This window comes from Ochlerotatus camptorhynchus, unplaced genomic scaffold, assembly GCF_037179485.1.
Source record: "Ochlerotatus camptorhynchus isolate MF236.1 unplaced genomic scaffold, CSIRO-AGI_Acam_v1.1 ptg000577l, whole genome shotgun sequence".
Taxonomy (NCBI): Eukaryota; Metazoa; Arthropoda; class Insecta; order Diptera; family Culicidae; genus Ochlerotatus; species Ochlerotatus camptorhynchus.
The window spans coordinates 502,842-521,215 of NW_027041058.1; the positions used below are offsets into that span (position 1 = coordinate 502,842).

Here is an 18,374-nt window from a genome sequence, read left to right on the forward strand (position 1 = left end):
AGCACGGGAATGCCCCAGGTCCCTGGTCTAGAGCCACGAGAACCAACGGGGTGGGCTTTCCACCAGCCTCTTTCGTTGGCTTAGCTCATGACTCTTCCCCACTTGGAGGAACTTCAAATCATTCGCTGTTGATCGTCCTAGCAGTGAGCGTCGTCCCTCGCTTACAACGTAGAATGTTGCGATTACTGACGATTTTTCAGTTCCTGGCATGGAAATCTGTGCTTGAAACGCGCATTTTACAGACATAGGTTTATTCGAACCGTACGCTTGCAACCCTTTGCCCAAGGAAGGCTCAATCAGATGGAGCAGTAATCTATACCTCCTATGACATTCACGTCTGCACCTGAATCGATCATACATTCGATCGGAGGGAAATTCCCAACACAACAGTTTACCAATACATCTGCAAGGGAAAGATCGTGAATTTTCTGAAAACAAACGTAGAGAAAAGATAAATAAAAGAGTAGTCAAGTCGTCAGAAAAGATCCCAGAGGATTTTATTGCTTAACAAGTGTTATTCACTTAGAAAGTACATACAGGCTTATTATCTTCGTCTTCATTATCACTCCAACCAGGAAGTTTGACATGCTTCTGATCAACCATATTCACGCGCTTCTTACGGAAAGTTCGCCGCATGCGTTGCAACTTTTAGAGAGAGCCGGGCAGCGTGATCGCCGACCTTGCGTTCCCGTTCCGGTGCCATGGTATCGCTTATAGCGAATTTGTTTATTATCGGGGTTGGAACCAGTGCGAAGCCGAACTTTTTGTCAGTGCGAACCTCAACCTGAGCTAGGTTTTAAAAACAAACGATCAAACTGACGTTTGCAAGAAAACAAGCAGACCCGATCTTGATACCCGATTCAGGTTGGAACTGAATAATAAACAAATTCGCTATTAGTCTGTCTGTTGACATCTTCATTGTCCTTTCTACCACGCTTTCTGCACTCCGTAGCTGGTCGTTTCCAATTCATTGTTGAATCGCAAAAACGCCTGGCTCGTTCGAAGGTCGTGCAGCTTCCGCCTGATAGGATGCTTCCTCTCTCGTAGCCGACTGAACAATGAAGTTCGTTTCGTGGCCATACGTTCTTGCTGCCTTCACCAGTTCCTTATTCCAGAGTCCTTTCAATAGCTGCGCTCGCACGAAGCGGTCTTGAATGGACCAGTGGATGGAATGATACAGTGATTTCCCCAACCTCCTGGGACATATTTCAGAATGATCCGTGCTCCGCCACTGTGTCTGCCATCGAACGGAGGTAGTCCTGGACGTTGTTGTAGCAGTTGGGCTCACTCAGTTTTGGACGCAATCTGGCCGCCCTGACGATGCCCTGGAGCTCCTAGCCCATCGTCAAAAACAATAACTGCGAGCGTTGAATTGGATCAGATGCGTTTCCCAGAGATGCCACAATCTCGAAGTTTTCGATGTATCTATTCCAAGCCTCCCACATCTTGTTGGCTGGAATTCCACTCGGGAAAGCTTTGATGTGATCTCATCGAACAACAGAAGTGGTACCTGCGGTCGATCGCTAGGCGCGTTCCAGATAGACTCTAGCTCATACGGTGCTGGGGCTCGAGATGTAGTCGGGCGTGCGTAGGCACCCAAGGTTTGAGTCAGCTCCACAATACATTGTTTGAGCTTGTTGTCCACTCTGGTCTGGTTTCGTTACTTTCTCACCGCTACCCGATGGTGAGGTGTATGATGTGTCAGAGACAATGCTGTCATCTTGACAGTCGCCCTCTTCTTCCATACTTCCATCGCTGAGTTCACTATAATCACCTTCCTGAATTGCCTCGTTCGTGCAAGTGGATTCGTCGACGTTGAAAGCCTCAGCATGGTCCTGATCGTCAGAATCACCGGTCATCCTTACAAATTTTCCTTCGCTGCAATTGTGTACATTGAACGAATTTAGTCCATCGGATTTCCACTTAGCAAAAGAATTGGGTTCTTTAATTTTGAAAAATATATCGGTTTTTATATATCATCTGAAAGAGCTTCGTTTTCTGAGCACAGCGATATTTTTTTCGAACCTACACACTTTCATCTCGATTTTTGAATCAAGATTTAAAGCAAAATAATAACTTCACTGTTTGACACTGAACTAACAAACTGACAGCTCGCTCCCATACAAAGTGACACCGAGGGGCGCTAATAAGGTGATTTTTGCAAATGTAATCGTTCTTATTTAAAATAGTTCAAGTGTACTAGAATTGATGAAATTTTGGGTTTGGGTTCCATTTTTAATGCAGATTACGAATATGCATTTACCTCAATACCCTTAAAGAACCCAATGGAATGGGAAAATAAACTGCTTTCCCTCGGTTGTTCCAGTCGTGAAATATATGCTGCTTTATTTTCGTTCCGAAACGTACTCATGGCAGCCACTTCTTGGTGGCTAAGTTTCGGAGAATGAGACAAATAACGAGACCAAAACATGTCGTTTTTCTTCGAGCGGCTGTCCCGGCGCGTATTCAAATAACGTGTTTTCAGTGGCTGTTCCAGCACGCGAGGTAGCAAACTTTGCCAGCGAAAACTCTCCAGTTTTTTTTTTCTGGGGTATTTCTTATCCATCCACTGAAAAAAATTAAAAACTGCCTTACGTTCGTCCCGAAACGCACCCTAGGCATCGTCTCTTCGCGTTGGTCAATTTTTGTCCTGGAAAATAACACAAGCTTCAAGCGTGCTAAATAGCCAACATTGCTAGTGGAACTCCTGAAACTGCCTTACGTTCATTCCGAAATGCACCCTAGGCACGCATTTCTTATGGTAGTTAGTTTTCGTCAACCTGGTTTTTTTTCTTCATACGAATCTGTAGTTATTTCAATCAGCAAATGCGCTTACTCACGGTAGAATATAACCTCACTTTTAATTTCCCCCGCTGAGTGATTACCGCTTGCGTTTGGAAGTTTAATTTTTTCAGACTAGATTATGTATAAATCAATCCGTTTATTCGTTAGGATTGTGATTCTGGCAGGATCGCCAATGTGGGTTCTTAAGATTCTCACTGGTAATCACCCAGCATATGGAAATGTGGAATTGCTCGTAGCACACACGTCTTACCTCCAGTAAAGTCAGCAGTAGAAAGAGACGATGCATTATGCCGATGTGCGGTAAAAGAGGTGAGGAGAAACGAAACTAGTGGACTCTTTCGTTCTCGCGTCTTCTTATGCAGCAACAGACGTGACGTCACGTCTGCTGTTGCATAAGAACACCGTCAGAATAAAAGAGTCCACTAGTTTCCTTTCTCCTCACCTCTTATACCGCACATCGGCATTATGCCACGTCACTGATGATCGAGCTCAACTCTGACCGTATGTCTACACTAATCTCCAAGAACAGCAGGGATGTACTGTCGCAGGGTTGAGTAAATATTAGGATGTACAATAAACTAAAGGTGGATATTCATCTATCCCATACCCAGGTCGACTCTTGACCAGGCATGGAAAATCATTTGCATTCATTACGTGCATTCATTTACATTCATTTGCCTCTAACTTTTTTCTTGAACAGAATTCCGCAAAATGACGTATAAAGCTTTTGTAGGTTTTGTTATTAGCTACAACTTTTGTGAATAAGTCAAATTCGTATCTCTTATGCATGACGAACCAGAGTAAACAGAAGCCACTACTGTTTTTCAATAAAAAACAGTAACAAGTTCTACCCGCTCTAGTTCGTGATGCATAAGAGATACAGATTTGAGTTTTCAGCAAAAGTTGTAACTAATAACAAAACCCACAAAAGTTCTACACATCAATTTGGGAAATGCTATTGATGAAAAAAGTTAGGGGCAAATGAATGTAAATGAATGAATGAATTGAATGTAAATGATTTTCCATGCCTGGTTCTCTAACAGATTACCTGAATCAAACTTGCTACAACCATGATAAAGACTCAGCTGAATTCGAACGTGTTGTGTAACAAATGGTCAGTTGTGACGGATGTTCCGGTTGGTTCCACACCCGCTGCGTGGGAATCGCGGAAGGTCAACTGCCGAAAAGATGATACTGCCAAAGTAAGGCCTGCAAGGAGAAGGCCCAGGAGTACCAGAAGCAGAGGACGCCAAGAAGCGAAACCGGAAACAAACTGACGATATATCCAGCGTCAGTTCTCGCAAAGGCTTGTCTACCGTGGAAGCTAGGATTAAAGCACTGGAGGAAAAGCAGAAGAGGCAGTGCGATGAGCCGGAGGCGCAGATGCAGTTGCGGAGAAAAGAAAAAGAACTTCAACGTGCGTTTGAAAGAAAGAAGCTGGAAATGGAGCTGAAAATGCGCGAAGAAAAAGAAGCAGAACAAAGGGCTCTGAAAGTGGAGCTGCTCCAAAAGAAGAAGGAGCAGATCAAAACAAAACAAAACGTCTGTGGCTACATGAACCACGAGAACCTGATGCGACTGCAGGAGTCCCTTGAAGGCGACGCACTCGAACTGGTATCGGGTCAGCTGCTTCTTCCAGAATCCATTCCGAGGGTCATAGAAAAACTTCGCCGGCATTACGGCCGTCCAGAACAACTGCTCCAGAGTCTTCTAGATAAAGTCAACCAGCTGGAGCCGCCAAAACCGGACAACCTGCGGAGCTTTGTCCCATTTGGGACTGCGGAAATTCAGCACCACCTCGTGAACCTGCTGTTGATAAAATCCTTGGTGGCCAAACTGCCTGACCGCGTACACTGCGAACGCTACGAACGCTGACAGACTTCCTCATGGATATCGTGGAGGATGCTTGCGAGGCCAACGTCGACGTCGATTTCAAACCGGCGCACCAGTCGATAGGTGGTTTTCAATCCGGAAAGAAGTCGAAAGGGAAAGGTGCTGTGTACTGCCACAGTGAAGTCAGTAGTCCGGGCCCTAGTTCATCCAGTGACAAGAAGCTGAGATCGTGCAAGTATGCAGCCCGGCTGAAGTTGGTTACCCGCCAAAAACTGTGCACCGTTTGCCTCAACGAACACAGTTGATGTAGGTTCAAAATTCGCTGTAACGTCGGCGATTGTAGGGAGTTCCACAATCCACTGATGCAGAATTCAATGCTCTCGGAATTTCTTCGAAGTTCTTTACATCCTTCACGGAATTTATTTAGAATACTCATTAGAAATTAACCTGTAACCCTCTTTACAATCGTCATGTAATTTCACACAGCTCCACCTGATAATTCTACTTTGAACTTGAACTATTGACTTGGCGTTGTAGTTAAAACTTTCTTCTTTCTTGTGAGAGTTCTTCAAAGTGATTGTATCCAGAAAATCTATTATTTTCTAAAGTGAGGACGAAGTGTTCATCATCGAAATTCAAATCGTCCGGTGATTTACTGTCAGTGAATACCACTGATTAAAGCAATTGTGACGGGGTGACAAACTGCCAAAGCTAGTCATCCATGTATGTTGATAACATTAAAATTAACAATGATGTCAAGGAGCTGGTGAACAAGAGTAACGAGAAACCGGTGCAAAGCGTTTTCTAGGGACAGGATTGAGGCGAAGTATCTGTGTGGTGTGGAACCGCAGGGAGTCGAATATTCCTTCTGATAGAAAATCTGATTGCGCAGGTTCTAACCAGTGTTTTTTGTATTGTTTTTAAAAGCAATACAGCAGTTACAACGAGGTTGACATTGAGAACCATCCACTGAAAAGCCAAAATCTCAAGCTGAAGTTGGCGGAGATGAAAAATTTAGACTAATACCGTAACACACTGCTCGGCCATGATGTTATTCTCAATTGTCGTTACGTGGAATCCGGAGCGTATCAGCAATCAGTTAAATCAGTTGGATAGCACTGTGGTTGGATCAGTATCACTTTGATCAAATCGAAGATGTATCAAATGATGAGAGGTTTGTTTATGCCAGACGTTATTTTGTAAATATCCACCTAGTGACTATCGTACTCTTTCTTCCAGATTGATACTGATGCTGCTGGTCTCACTATTAACCAACCAGGCGATACCAACGATGCCGCATTTTCAGAGCATGTTCATCGTTACGTACGTACAAATTAAACTGCGTCTGCGTTCCGAACATCTGATGAAATTGGCAATCTCCTTGACGACAGCCTAGATAGCTAGGAGTGACGAAGTGAGCACCAATCTTCAGATTAACGAATTGCGCGCGTCCAAATCTAGTAACGGTAAATGGTATTAGACATTAGACGAAAAAATCCATAGCATTGAGGTGCTTTTCGTCAACTACGGTAATCGGGAACGGATCAAACATAACTTGGGTGTCCCCCAGCATACCGGATCGTATGAGATGAAGCTGGAAGCACAGACAAACAGACATAACACATTGAATATTTCTCACTGTAAAACATCGTTGCTAAAACATTACCGCCATCTGTTGAGTACACTCTGGTGGGTAGTACGCTGAACAGATGGCGGTAGTGTGTAAACGTCAAACGCAAGGGAATTGACTATGCGCGCCACAGATGGCGGTACTACCAACTACGATACTTTTAAATTTACCGTTAAATGCTTGTTAGATGAACAAATTGCAAGTAGCACTTTTTCATCACAATAAGTTACAGCAACTTGTTTATGACTGAAATAAGTCGTATGTAAGTCTCTACAATTGATTTGTGACAAGCCTGCTACTAGGGGTGTTATGTCTGTTTGTCTGTGCTGAAAGTATTAGATTACAGGAACGACATCTAGATCGTTGATTTCCGCATTCAGTGATTACAGCGTTATGTAGGTGCTGAAGGGCAAACAGCTCACGAAGAACTTGGATCACAAAGGGATTGTAAAATGGGAAGACGGCGGTAATTCACAATGCGGAAATTGTCTCATTGGGTGGTCAGATGACTTAAATCGGCTGCATCTAAATTTCTCATTACTCAGCGTATTTAATAATATTAAATTATGTATGGAGTTTATTTATATTAAACAAAGTTAAACATGTTATTTATGAATATTTTAAATTTGTTTAAAAATTCATGAATAAAGCAACGAATGGCACAGAACTAATAAATTTACCAAATAGAGTCACATTATACATCATTCGCATATTTGCAGTTTATACTATTGAATGTATAATCCATTTTTATACTAAGTTCATATTCTCTCTCTTTATACCAAGCTATGCGTCGGTCAGGAGAGTTGCGATTTAGCGTAGCTTTTATACTATTTAGATTTGAATATTTTTTGAGTGATCCTATCTAGTCGAAACACAGAAAACGCAACTACCTCAGAGAGTGAGTAACTTTTGCTCATTCGTAAGGATACATTTCTAAAAGCGTTGGTCACTCAGCGCATGAGTAATCTACATAAAAGTGACTCAATCTCTGAATAAGATTCGTTTTCAGTGAATGAAGACTGCTTAAGCAAGCCTTTTGAATCAAATGTTACTAGCGCTGCATGGTGAGTGAATTCTGAACCAAGAGGCCAGTTGAAGTCGGTCAATTTGGTCAATTCGCTGTACAACTCTGGAAATTAAATAGCTAAAGTTAAAATATGCAGATGAAACTAAACAAAACCAAACCTAATTGCACATTCAACCTCGAAAAACACCGATTGACAAATACCTGACAAATGGACCTACTGGTGGTATTGCGAAATTTCTTTTGTCCAAATCTCGACACTTGCCAGATGATCATCTGTCTTCGGCACTATTAACTCTATAGCATTCCGTGCTCAGCAGAAGGCTCTGCCTCTACCTACAAGGCAAAAATACCACGTTAATCAACCTTTAAATGGCGGCACCATCCATCGATTGGTCCGATTCATATTTGCACTAATGATGACGAGACTATTTAAAAAGCAAATGCAGAATCGAATTCGCATAATAATGCTTGTACTTACCAGCGCTTGCACTGTAGGCTACATGTGCTTACTACCCAATCAGTTGCTTTACACACGACGACGACGATGGCCACTAAGCATGTTTTTTTCACTACGAAAAAAAAATCCCATTTAACGGTGCATGCTCCCCTTAATGAATGCAACAGTAGTGTGCCGCGCGCTGTAGCTGTTAATCGATGTGCGCACTGCTGCGATGATACGGCCAAGATCTCTCAAGGGACAGGTCATGCGAATTGCACAGTAAGCTGTCCCATTTTTCTACCATGTTCTCAAATGTTTGCTCCGCATCCACAATTCACTTTCTGTATGCCTGTGTGTTGATAATCAGCTCATTTGCTAAATACAGGACCTGGCCCAAAGCACTTTGGTGAGAAAATGGTTTTTTGGCTAATCTCTCAATATTGGGGAAATGTCAGTTTCAGCAATACCTTAACCTATTATCGTCTGGGGGGTTAACAAAGTCCTAGAGCACTCAAATTTGGCCAATAGATGCTCTGAAACACAATGTATCCACATGCCAAAATAGAACTCTCAAGAACGTGGCTTACCCCCTGAAGATAATAGAATAAGATATTGCCGAAGCCGTCATTTACTCTACTACACAACTACCTCGAACATATTTGGATAGTGTCGGTAAGGTCTATAAAATAACTTCTTTATAAAAAGTGGATGTTTAGTACGCACGAAAAAAAATATATAAAAATAAAAATTTCCCGCTTTGCCCAAAAATGTACATTAGACTGATGCAAAACTTGAAATTTCAGCTCCACAGTGCCTAAACGGTTCCAAAATGGGCCCTGATTAGCCTCCCAAAATTTGAACTTATTTAGTGAGAAACTGACTTGGCACAAACCATTTGAAGTTTGCAAGTTTATGCCAAGTCAGTTTCTTATCAAATGAGTTTAAACTTTCGGAGGCTAATCAGGACCCAATTTGAAACCGTTTGAACACTGTGGAGCGAAACTTTCAAATTTTGCATCAGTCTTATGTACATGCCCACATATGCAACAGCCAAAGCATACCTTTTTTTAACTACAAAAATACCCTCACTGAGGTTTTGGTGATTATACTGGAATACATTGAAAACGATTCCATGTAAAGAGACAAAGCACTTGCTCTTCGCAGAATTTTTTGTGAACATGATAAAATTGCCCCTTGACCGGATTGTTTCATTTGAATAACCTTAAGCTCGAAAGATGTTGGATACAGCTAGAAAAAAAAATGGGTATTGATGAAATTCTGAAGAACTCGTTCGGCCGAAAGGGTCACCCAATCGCCCCAAGGCTCACAGTCAAAAGTCTTGTGTCACGATCTGATCCAAACTGTACACCACTTCTGCACTGCCCAGCATAAGACCAAGACCGCGAGGGGTGATTGATCTTAATGACAGGCGAGCAATGTCGCGAGCGCGACTTCAACCCAATGAGGTACAGAGAGAGGTGGCGCAGATCGTGAAATAGGGTTGTATTAGTAAACCAAAAAATCAACGTAAACGCAAGTAGTGACGTCACTACTTGCGTGTACTTGCGTGTATCGTACAGTGGTTGTGTGAGTGATTGCTTCACCTCGGTAATCCAGCTCATTGACTTCAACCCCCCCAATCCAACCGTAAGTCAACAATAGCCCGAAGGTGTCGTCCGTCGGTTGACGGTCGCTCGTCATCGCTATGGCAACACAACGAAATGAACGGGATGAGGAGAAAAGTGCACGGTGTCAAATCGGGGTTGATTTTTTGGGCTGATTGTTATTGTTGTAACCTATTCAACAAACGCGTTCAATAGGGCGACATGGGCGAAACTATACTTCATACACGGCGGCGAGTCTGATTCAGTGCCCATTATGTCGCGCGGGCCGATTTGTCAGGGTTGTGAGTCAACGAGGACGACAAAGACGACGATGATGGAATGACTGAGATTGCCATTGTGCAACCCACAATTCACGCATGTAGACCACTTGAGGCGAGTCATACCACATGTGTTTTGATATTGGGTTTTCTATAAGAGTGGGATTTGTTATTCTGATCGCACGGGAAACATAACTCATTTTCTTTGTTCTATGTTGTTTGTAGGTCAGTCTTATAAGTTGGCCACTTTATGCTGCCAAGGATTATTGGTCAACACAAATTGGATGGAACTGGGTTTGGTTCAAAAACAAATGTCGGTCAAATTGGATACCGGAAAACTCCACATTCGATTTTACTCTCGTTCTGTACGTTAAACATACCGTCGGACGTAGTGCGCATCATAGCACTTCATTGTGCGAATACAGCGTACTATGTTCGACAATAATATTGTCGATTATGTTTAACGTGCATAACAAGAGTAAAGTCGACCGTCGCATGTGGGGTTTTGCGGTTTTCAACTGTACTGATAATACTATACATAATTAAAGCTCTTGATTAGTCACAAAGAACTACAAAATTGGTTAAAGCCAAACAAAAAAATCTAATAAATAATTCAAAACAAAAAATCACTTTGATCATGTCCAAAATCTCATGTAATTTTTATGGTCACACAAATAAACAAATGCAGTAAAAGCAGCGTACACAAGTAGTCACGAAGCCCGCTAACTACCCGATAATCGCCCTTTTTGCGATATAAGGTAAATATAGGGCTTCCGTTCTTTATATCAGTCGTATAGCAGCCTTATATAGCAAAAAAAGGCGATTAAAGGGCTTGTTGGTTACTTGGCCAAGGCCAGTTCATGCACTGTACTCATGATAATTTTGTCCTTTTTGGCAAGTAATATTGCAACATATTTTTGACACGATTGAAGTGCATCCACTTTGATGTGATATCAAAATTATTTTTACGTAGAAATACGTCTTTGTCGACTATACTGGGGTGCAAATCAAAAAATATGTGTGGTGAAGAAGTGTTAGATTTTGAACGCTTGTAACTTTGCCATTTATAGATGAAATTAAAATCCAAATACGTTAATCGATAGGATATTACTATGCAAACCTGCTGAAATACATATTTTTCTAATTTATTTTTGTAATAAAACTTTTGAAAAATGTACAAATGATAATTTTATCACTGTTTTCATGAAAAAAGCGTTTTTCCCAAACCTAGTCATCATAATCGAGTACCACTTGGTTGGACATCGTTCTGAAAAGATATAAAACAGTACTGCTGTCGCGCTTCTGCTCATGCAGTACCCGGTCAAGCCTCCGGGCCATCGACGGATCCCCCTGCTCCGGGATTGGCCGGTACAACCGGCGAAGCTACAGACGATTCTCCGCTGTCAACGGATGAGATCGTCACACTGTTGGCCCAGGCCATCATCATCAAGCGCACCTGCGCAACAAGAACACAACAGCTCCAAGCTATCATCTCCTTCGTCGCTAATTATGGACCGTGAACCCATAAAGATTGCCAACTGGAACGCTCGCTCCGTAGGGGCGAAAAACATTGAGCTTGCAGACTTCCTCCGCAAGCACGACATCGACGTGGGCCTTATCACCGAGACCCACCTCAAGACCGGTGACAGCTTCTGGCTGCCCGACCACAGCATTGTCCGGCTTGATCGCACCAGCTCCAGGGGGGGCGGTGTCGCGGTCATCATCAAGAAAGGCATCAAGTACTGCACCCTACCCCATTACCGCACTTCCATCATCGAGGCCGTCGGTGTTGAGGTGGAAACATCGACCGGAAACGTCCGGTTCATCGTTGTCTACTGCCCCCGGCAATGTACCGTTAGCAATGGTACAGCACAGCAGTTCAAGAACGACCTTGCCATCATAACCCGCACCAATGCCCGCTTCGTAATCGGAGGGGACCTGAACGCCCGGCACGAGGCCTGGCGGAACTACCAGCAGAACCAGAACGGCCGCCTGCTATTCGACCATTCCCAGCATGGTCTCTATTCCGTCTGGTTTCCGGACGAACCAACCTTCACATCACCGACGGGCAACCCATCGACGCTGGACCTGTTCTTGGCAAACACCAGATTAGCCAAGCCGGTTGCCGTCAACGACCTGAGTTCGGACCACCAACCGGTGCTGACCGAGCTGGGCTACAACGTGGCCCCTGCACCGTGCCAGCGGAAGGACTACCATCGAGTCAACTGGGTCCAGTTTCGACGCGTGATCGACCGCCACATCGACGACAACCCACCACTCGACACAGTGGAGGACATCGACCGGGCCCTGGAGGGTCTCCATCAAGCCATATCCATGGCTGACGAAGAGTGCGTTCGACGAGTTCCTGTGAGGGGTAAGTTTCAAGCAATTGATTCCCACACCAAACTCTTGATTCGGCTCAGAAATGTTCGTAGACGCCAGTTTCAGCGGACTGGGGATCTGCAGTGTAAATGCGAAATGGTCGATCTGAATCGGCAGATCGCTTCCAGAATGATCTCAATCCGGAACGAGAGTTTCAGGCGGCTCGTTCAGAACCTGGACGACCGTTCCAGACCATTCTGGAAGGTTGCCAAGGTGCTGAAGTCTCACCCCAAGCCCATTCCACCACTTAGAGTCAATGACGAACGGCTTATCACCAACGAAGAGAAGGCCAATGCAATTGGGGAGCACATTGCCCAGTCGCATTTGCTTGGCTCTACAATCCCAAGTCCACTCGAGAACCAGGTTGTGCAGTGCGTCCAGACGTTAGATACCTTCCCTTGTGCCGTCCCTCCAGAAGAACGGATTACAGAGGAACAAATTTGCTCAGCGCTGAAATATAGTAAAAACATGAAGGCTCCCGGGTTTGACGGAATATTCAACCTAGCGTTGAAAAATCTCAGCCCGAGGGTCCACTCGCTGCTGGCTGCCATCCTCAACAGATGCTTGGAGCTGCACTACTTTCCAAGCATCTGGAAGGTGGCAAAAATCATCCCGATCCGCAAACCTGGGAAAGACCCTTCACTACCGTCAAGCTACAGACCGATTAGCCTGCTCTCAGCGCTGAGCAAGCTGTTCGAAAAATTGATCCTCAGCCGACTAAACAAGTTTGTGGAGGAACATGACATTCTTCTTCCGGAACAGTTCGAGTTCCGTAAGGGGCATTCCACCAATCATCAGCTAGTGCGGGTGATGAATAACATCCGGAGTAACAAAGCTGTATCCAAGTCCACAGCCATGGCCTTGTTAGACGTCGAAAAGGCGTTTGACAATGTCTGGCACGACGGACTTATATACAAGCTTTGTAACTCCAACTTTCCACCATACCTTGTGAAAATCACCCGTAACTATCTCCAGCAAAGGTCGTTCAGGGTGTCGTTGAATAGTTCCCTTTCGGGACAATTTCCGATCCCAGCAGGTGTTCCGCAAGGGAGTCTGCTGGGACCACTGCTTTACAGCATCTACACGTCGGACATCCCTCCTCTAGGAGACGGTTGCGTGTTCTTTCTGTTCGCAGATGACACCGCGATAGCCGTCAAGGGTAGGATGCCTCGTGAAATTACGAACAAGCTCCAACGATGCCTTGACACCTTTACTGATTATGCCACCACGTGGAAAATCAAAATCAACGCCTCGAAAACCCACGCGATCATGTTCCTTCACAGACAATCACCAAAACTTAAACTGTCTCCCTCCTGTACCGTAATAATGGATGGTACAAGGGTCGAGTGGTCCACTGATGTTACTTATCTCGGGATGTTGTTCGATGAGAAGCTCCTGTTCCGCTCGCACATAGAGAAAACCCTAGTTAAGTGCTCCGCCTTGGTTAGGTGTTTGTATCCGCTCATTTGCCGCAGATCCCGCCTCTCAAGGCAAAACAAACTGGCTGTTTACAAACAGATCATAGCCCCCGCGATCTTCTATGCCGCCCCGGTGTGGGAATCGTGCGCTCAGACCCACAGGAACAAAATCCAGGTTGCACAGAATAGAGTGTTGAGGATGATCCTAGATCGTCCATTCGACACAAGAATAGCAGACCTCCATGAAGAGGCAGAAATTCCCAAAGTAGATTCCAAAATTGATGATATGACAACCAAATTTATTCAAAAATGCAATCTTTCTGAACATGCTTTAATAAGCAATTTGTACATAGTAGGTTAAGTGTATATAGTAGAGTAGGTTAGTTTTAAGCTGTCAATAGTAGTATTAAGTAATGAAGTAATGAAATTGGGTTGTTAGCGGAATGCTAAATAAAACAGCAAAAGGGTTTATCTTCCATTTAATTCCACTTAATTAATTTTGGTATCCATGACAGATACGTATTTCGACTACAATGTGCAGTCTTCATCAGTGTCATTCCCACTAAAGAACTTATCAAAATCTAACCCCCTTAAGTACTCATCCCCTAGGTAAAAAAGTCAAGATCATAGGTATAAAAATGAAACTACAATGTGTTGAATCGGAACCTACCTAACTAATAAAAACCAAAGATTTAAGCAAGCTAAAGGAGAAAAATCTAAACAAATCTCTAATAAGGAAAATCCCAAAGGCTTGGTAGCCATCATAATGAAGTAATGAAATTGGGTTGTTAGCGGAATGCTAAATAAAACAGCAAAAGGGTTTATCTTAGTGGGAATGACACTGATGAAGACTGCACATTGTAGTCGAAATACGTATCTGTCATGGATACCAAAATTAATTAAGTGGAATTAAATGGAAGATAAACCCTTTTGCTGTTTTATTTAGCATTCCGCTAACAACCCAATTTCATTACTTCATTATGATGGCTACCAAGCCTTTGGGATTTTCCTTATTAGAGATTTGTTTAGATTTTTCTCCTTTAGCTTGCTTAAATCTTTGGTTTTTATTAGTTAGGTAGGTTCCGATTCAACACATTGTAGTTTCATTTTTATACCTATGATCTTGACTTTTTTACCTAGGGGATGAGTACTTAAGGGGGTTAGATTTTGATAAGTTCTTTAGTGGGAATGACACTGATGAAGACTGCACATTGTAGTCGAAATACGTATCTGTCATGGATACCAAAATTAATTAAGTGGAATTAAATGGAAGATAAACCCTTTTGCTGTTTTATTTAGCATTCCGCTAACAACCCAATTTCATTACTTCATTATGATGGCTACCAAGCCTTTGGGATTTTCCTTATTAGAGATTTGTTTAGATTTTTCTCCTTTAGCTTGCTTAAATCTTTGGTTTTTATTAGTTAGGTAGGTTCCGATTCAACACATTGTAGTTTCATTTTTATACCTATGATCTTGACTTTTTTACCTAGGGGATGAGTACTTAAGGGGGTTAGATTTTGATAAGTTCTTTAGTGGGAATGACACTGATGAAGACTGCACATTGTAGTCGAAATACGTATCTGTCATGGATACCAAAATTAATTAAGTGGAATTAAATGGAAGATAAACCCTTTTGCTGTTTTATTTAGCATTCCGCTAACAACCCAATTTCATTACTTCATTATGATGGCTACCAAGCCTTTGGGATTTTCCTTATTAGAGATTTGTTTAGATTTTTCTCCTTTAGCTTGCTTAAATCTTTGGTTTTTATTAGTTAGGTAGGTTCCGATTCAACACATTGTAGTTTCATTTTTATACCTATGATCTTGACTTTTTTACCTAGGGGATGAGTACTTAAGGGGGTTAGATTTTGATAAGTTCTTTAGTGGGAATGACACTGATGAAGACTGCACATTGTAGTCGAAATACGTATCTGTCATGGATACCAAAATTAATTAAGTGGAATTAAATGGAAGATAAACCCTTTTGCTGTTTTTTTTAGTATTAAGTAGTTTCTCTTCAAATTCTAAAAACAAAACAAACCAATCCCACCAAGGTGGTCGACCGTGTACTAAGTCTAGGACTAATTCTGTAAAACAAATTTTGAATTTTGCCCATACCTAAAGATGAAGAAAGCAATTAAATCACTTAGTAAAAAATTTATATGGTAATCGTCCAAGCTAAACTGAAATAAAGATCATTTAAACTAAAACGCTTCTGCTCATTACCGCTTCGGATGGCGTGGCGCTTGGTCCTGCAGTAAGCAGGAGCAAGTCAGTCGTTAAAGGTGACGTGGGTCCCGTTCGACTAAGGGATGTTCATTAACTACGAGGGGGGGAAGGGTTAAGAGTCCCAAAAAATTGTCTACGTAGCTAATGAACAGCCCCTAATACGAAACCCGGAAAAGTTATTTATGCAAAACACCCCCCTACAACGACAACCTGAAAAAAACATGGACGGGAAATAATTGTTAAGCAAACTACAATGTAGTAAAAACAAGCTTAATTCCGTTAATTTTTTTACCCAACTAGCCTCTGAAAAAAATCGCTCACAATATTTTGATGTTATTCTGTGGGTGACTTACCACCAACTGACTGTAAAACATATATGGTACCTCTATATATGCAATTAGATAAACATCCGAAATCCATCCTTTTTTACATATTCTGCACAAAAGATACTTTCTGCCCTACCCCATTCATAAAAAAAAAAAAAAAAAAAGTTGGAAATCCTGTCAAGGGCGGGGCTTAGAAAGTCTTTTTTGTGCAGAATATGTAAACAAGGAGGGGCGTCGGATGTTAACCTAAATGCATATACCGTGCATCATAGCGAAAGAAGCCCTATCTACTGTTTCCGATTGGGTTCTTTAAGGGTATTGAGGTAAAGGCATATTCGTAATCTACATTAAACATGTAACCGAGATCCGAAATTTGATCAAAATTGGAGCACTGGAACTATTTTAAATAAGTGCAATTACATTAGAAAATATCACCATCTTAGCGCCCCTCAGTGGGACTTTGTATGGGAGCGAGCTGTCAATTTGTTAGTTTAGCGTCAAACAGTGGAGTTAATTTTGCTTTAAACTTTGATTTAAAAATCGAGATGAAAGTCTACGGTTTCGTTAGATCGTTGTGCTCAAAAACGAAGCTCTTTCAGATGATATATAAAAATCGACACACTTTTTTAAATAGCGCAATTACTCAGGAATGCTTGTGTGATTACGAGCCCGTGTTTCAATAAAATCCTATTTTGAGAACATTGTTCATTTTTTAATATTATTAGAAACTAGAAAGTTAGACTTTTCACCAAACACACATTTTTCAATCTTCACTTTCTTCTCTGCTTCAGAAACCTAAGAGCAACCGTAACGGTCGTTGTCATTTGCGCGACTATTTTAACAGCGCACAGCGCTCTCATTTTAGTTTAGTCACTCTTCTCCACACCGGTCGCTGCTATCGTGGTTATCAATTTACTCACCTTTGCCCGTACCGGTAGTCAGCATTTTGACATTTCTACGAATAGCAACCTTTCTCCCGCACTGCTATCAACAATCAATACGAAACTAACGATTTTAAATTGGCTCACCACTTTAGTAGCCTATTGGTCCCAAGCAAACGATTAACGTACCCTATTCTAGTTGAAATTCTATTACTACACTATGTTTGTTTTGATTCGCTATGAAAGTTTGACATATAACATCAGGGGTGTGTGGATTCATGCAGAACATGCAGGGGTGAGTGAAATAGCTTGGGACTGCTTGGGACCGTTGTTCTGGTACTGAGTGAGCCAAAAATAATAATGATTTTCTTCGGGACCCAGTGGTCTTAGAGTTACCTCTATGTTATAACTCTGTAGTCTGAACGTACTATAACCATTAGAGTGATGCAAAATTTGAAATTTTCGCTCCACAATACTTAAACGATTCCAAATCGGATCCTGGCTAACCTCTCAAAATTTGAACCCATTTGGTGAGAAACTGAGATGGCACAAACCATTTGAAGTTTGTATAGGAATTACTATGGTAAAACCAACATTTTTGTTCATGTCGATCTAATAATTCACCATATCGGTCTGCTTCAAAAGCTTTCAACTTTACTTGTAGGATATTTTCCCAGCTACAACTTTGCTCAAGACCACTTTTTGATTAAATGCAAGGATCGAAATTTATTAATGGTTCAATGCACTGATGTCCTATGATAATGCTCAATCAATTGCTCAGCAGGCAACATTGGTGTTTCTGGGGCGTTAATAGGAGACAAAAATTATGGCTACTATGTCACACTGCAAAATAAAGTGTTGCCTACAGAGCAGCTGCTTGATCATGTCATAAGTTTACCAATCTCCTTAATAATTAATAACTTTTTCCTGTCTCGTTTTACATAGAAACAATCTTCAGCAAAGTTGTAGCTGAGAAAATTTTCTATAAGAATGGTTATCAAACTATTTCGCAGCTCAATATGGAAATAGAATAAAAGGCAATGAACAAAAAGTTGAGATTTCCCATAGTAATTAACATGTAAACTTCAAATGGCTTGTGCGAAGTCTGTTTCTAACCAAATGAGTTGTAACTTTGGGAGGCTAATCATGATCCGATTTGAAACCATTTAAGCACTGTGGAGCGAAAAAGTCAAATTTTGCATCAGTCTAATAACCATAGAGGTAACTCTAAGACCACTGGGTCCCGAAGAAAATCATTATTATTTTTGGCTCACTCAGTACCAGAACAACGGTCCCAAGCAGTCCCAAGCTATTTCACTCACCCCTGCATGTTCTGCATGAATCCACACACCCCTGATGTTATCTGTCAAACTTTCATAGCGAATCAAAACAAACATAGTGTAGTAATAGAATTTCAACTAGAATAGGGTACGTTAATCGTTTGCTTGGGACCAAAAGGCTACTAAAGTGGTGAGCCAATTTAAAATCGTTAGTTTCGTATTGATTGTTGCTATAAC

At 42.0% G+C, this 18,374-nt stretch overlaps 1 long non-coding RNA gene across 1 annotated transcript in view; it reads left to right on the forward strand.

The window, feature by feature from the left end:
* The first annotated feature begins 753 nt into the window (after nt 1-753).
* LOC135713752 (uncharacterized) overlaps nt 754-18,374 on the forward strand; it is a 511,705-nt gene continuing 494,084 nt past the window's right edge. The window contains exon 1 of the long non-coding RNA XR_010518763.1: nt 754-897. This is a non-coding gene — a long non-coding RNA (uncharacterized LOC135713752). The remainder of the gene's footprint in view (nt 898-18,374) is intronic.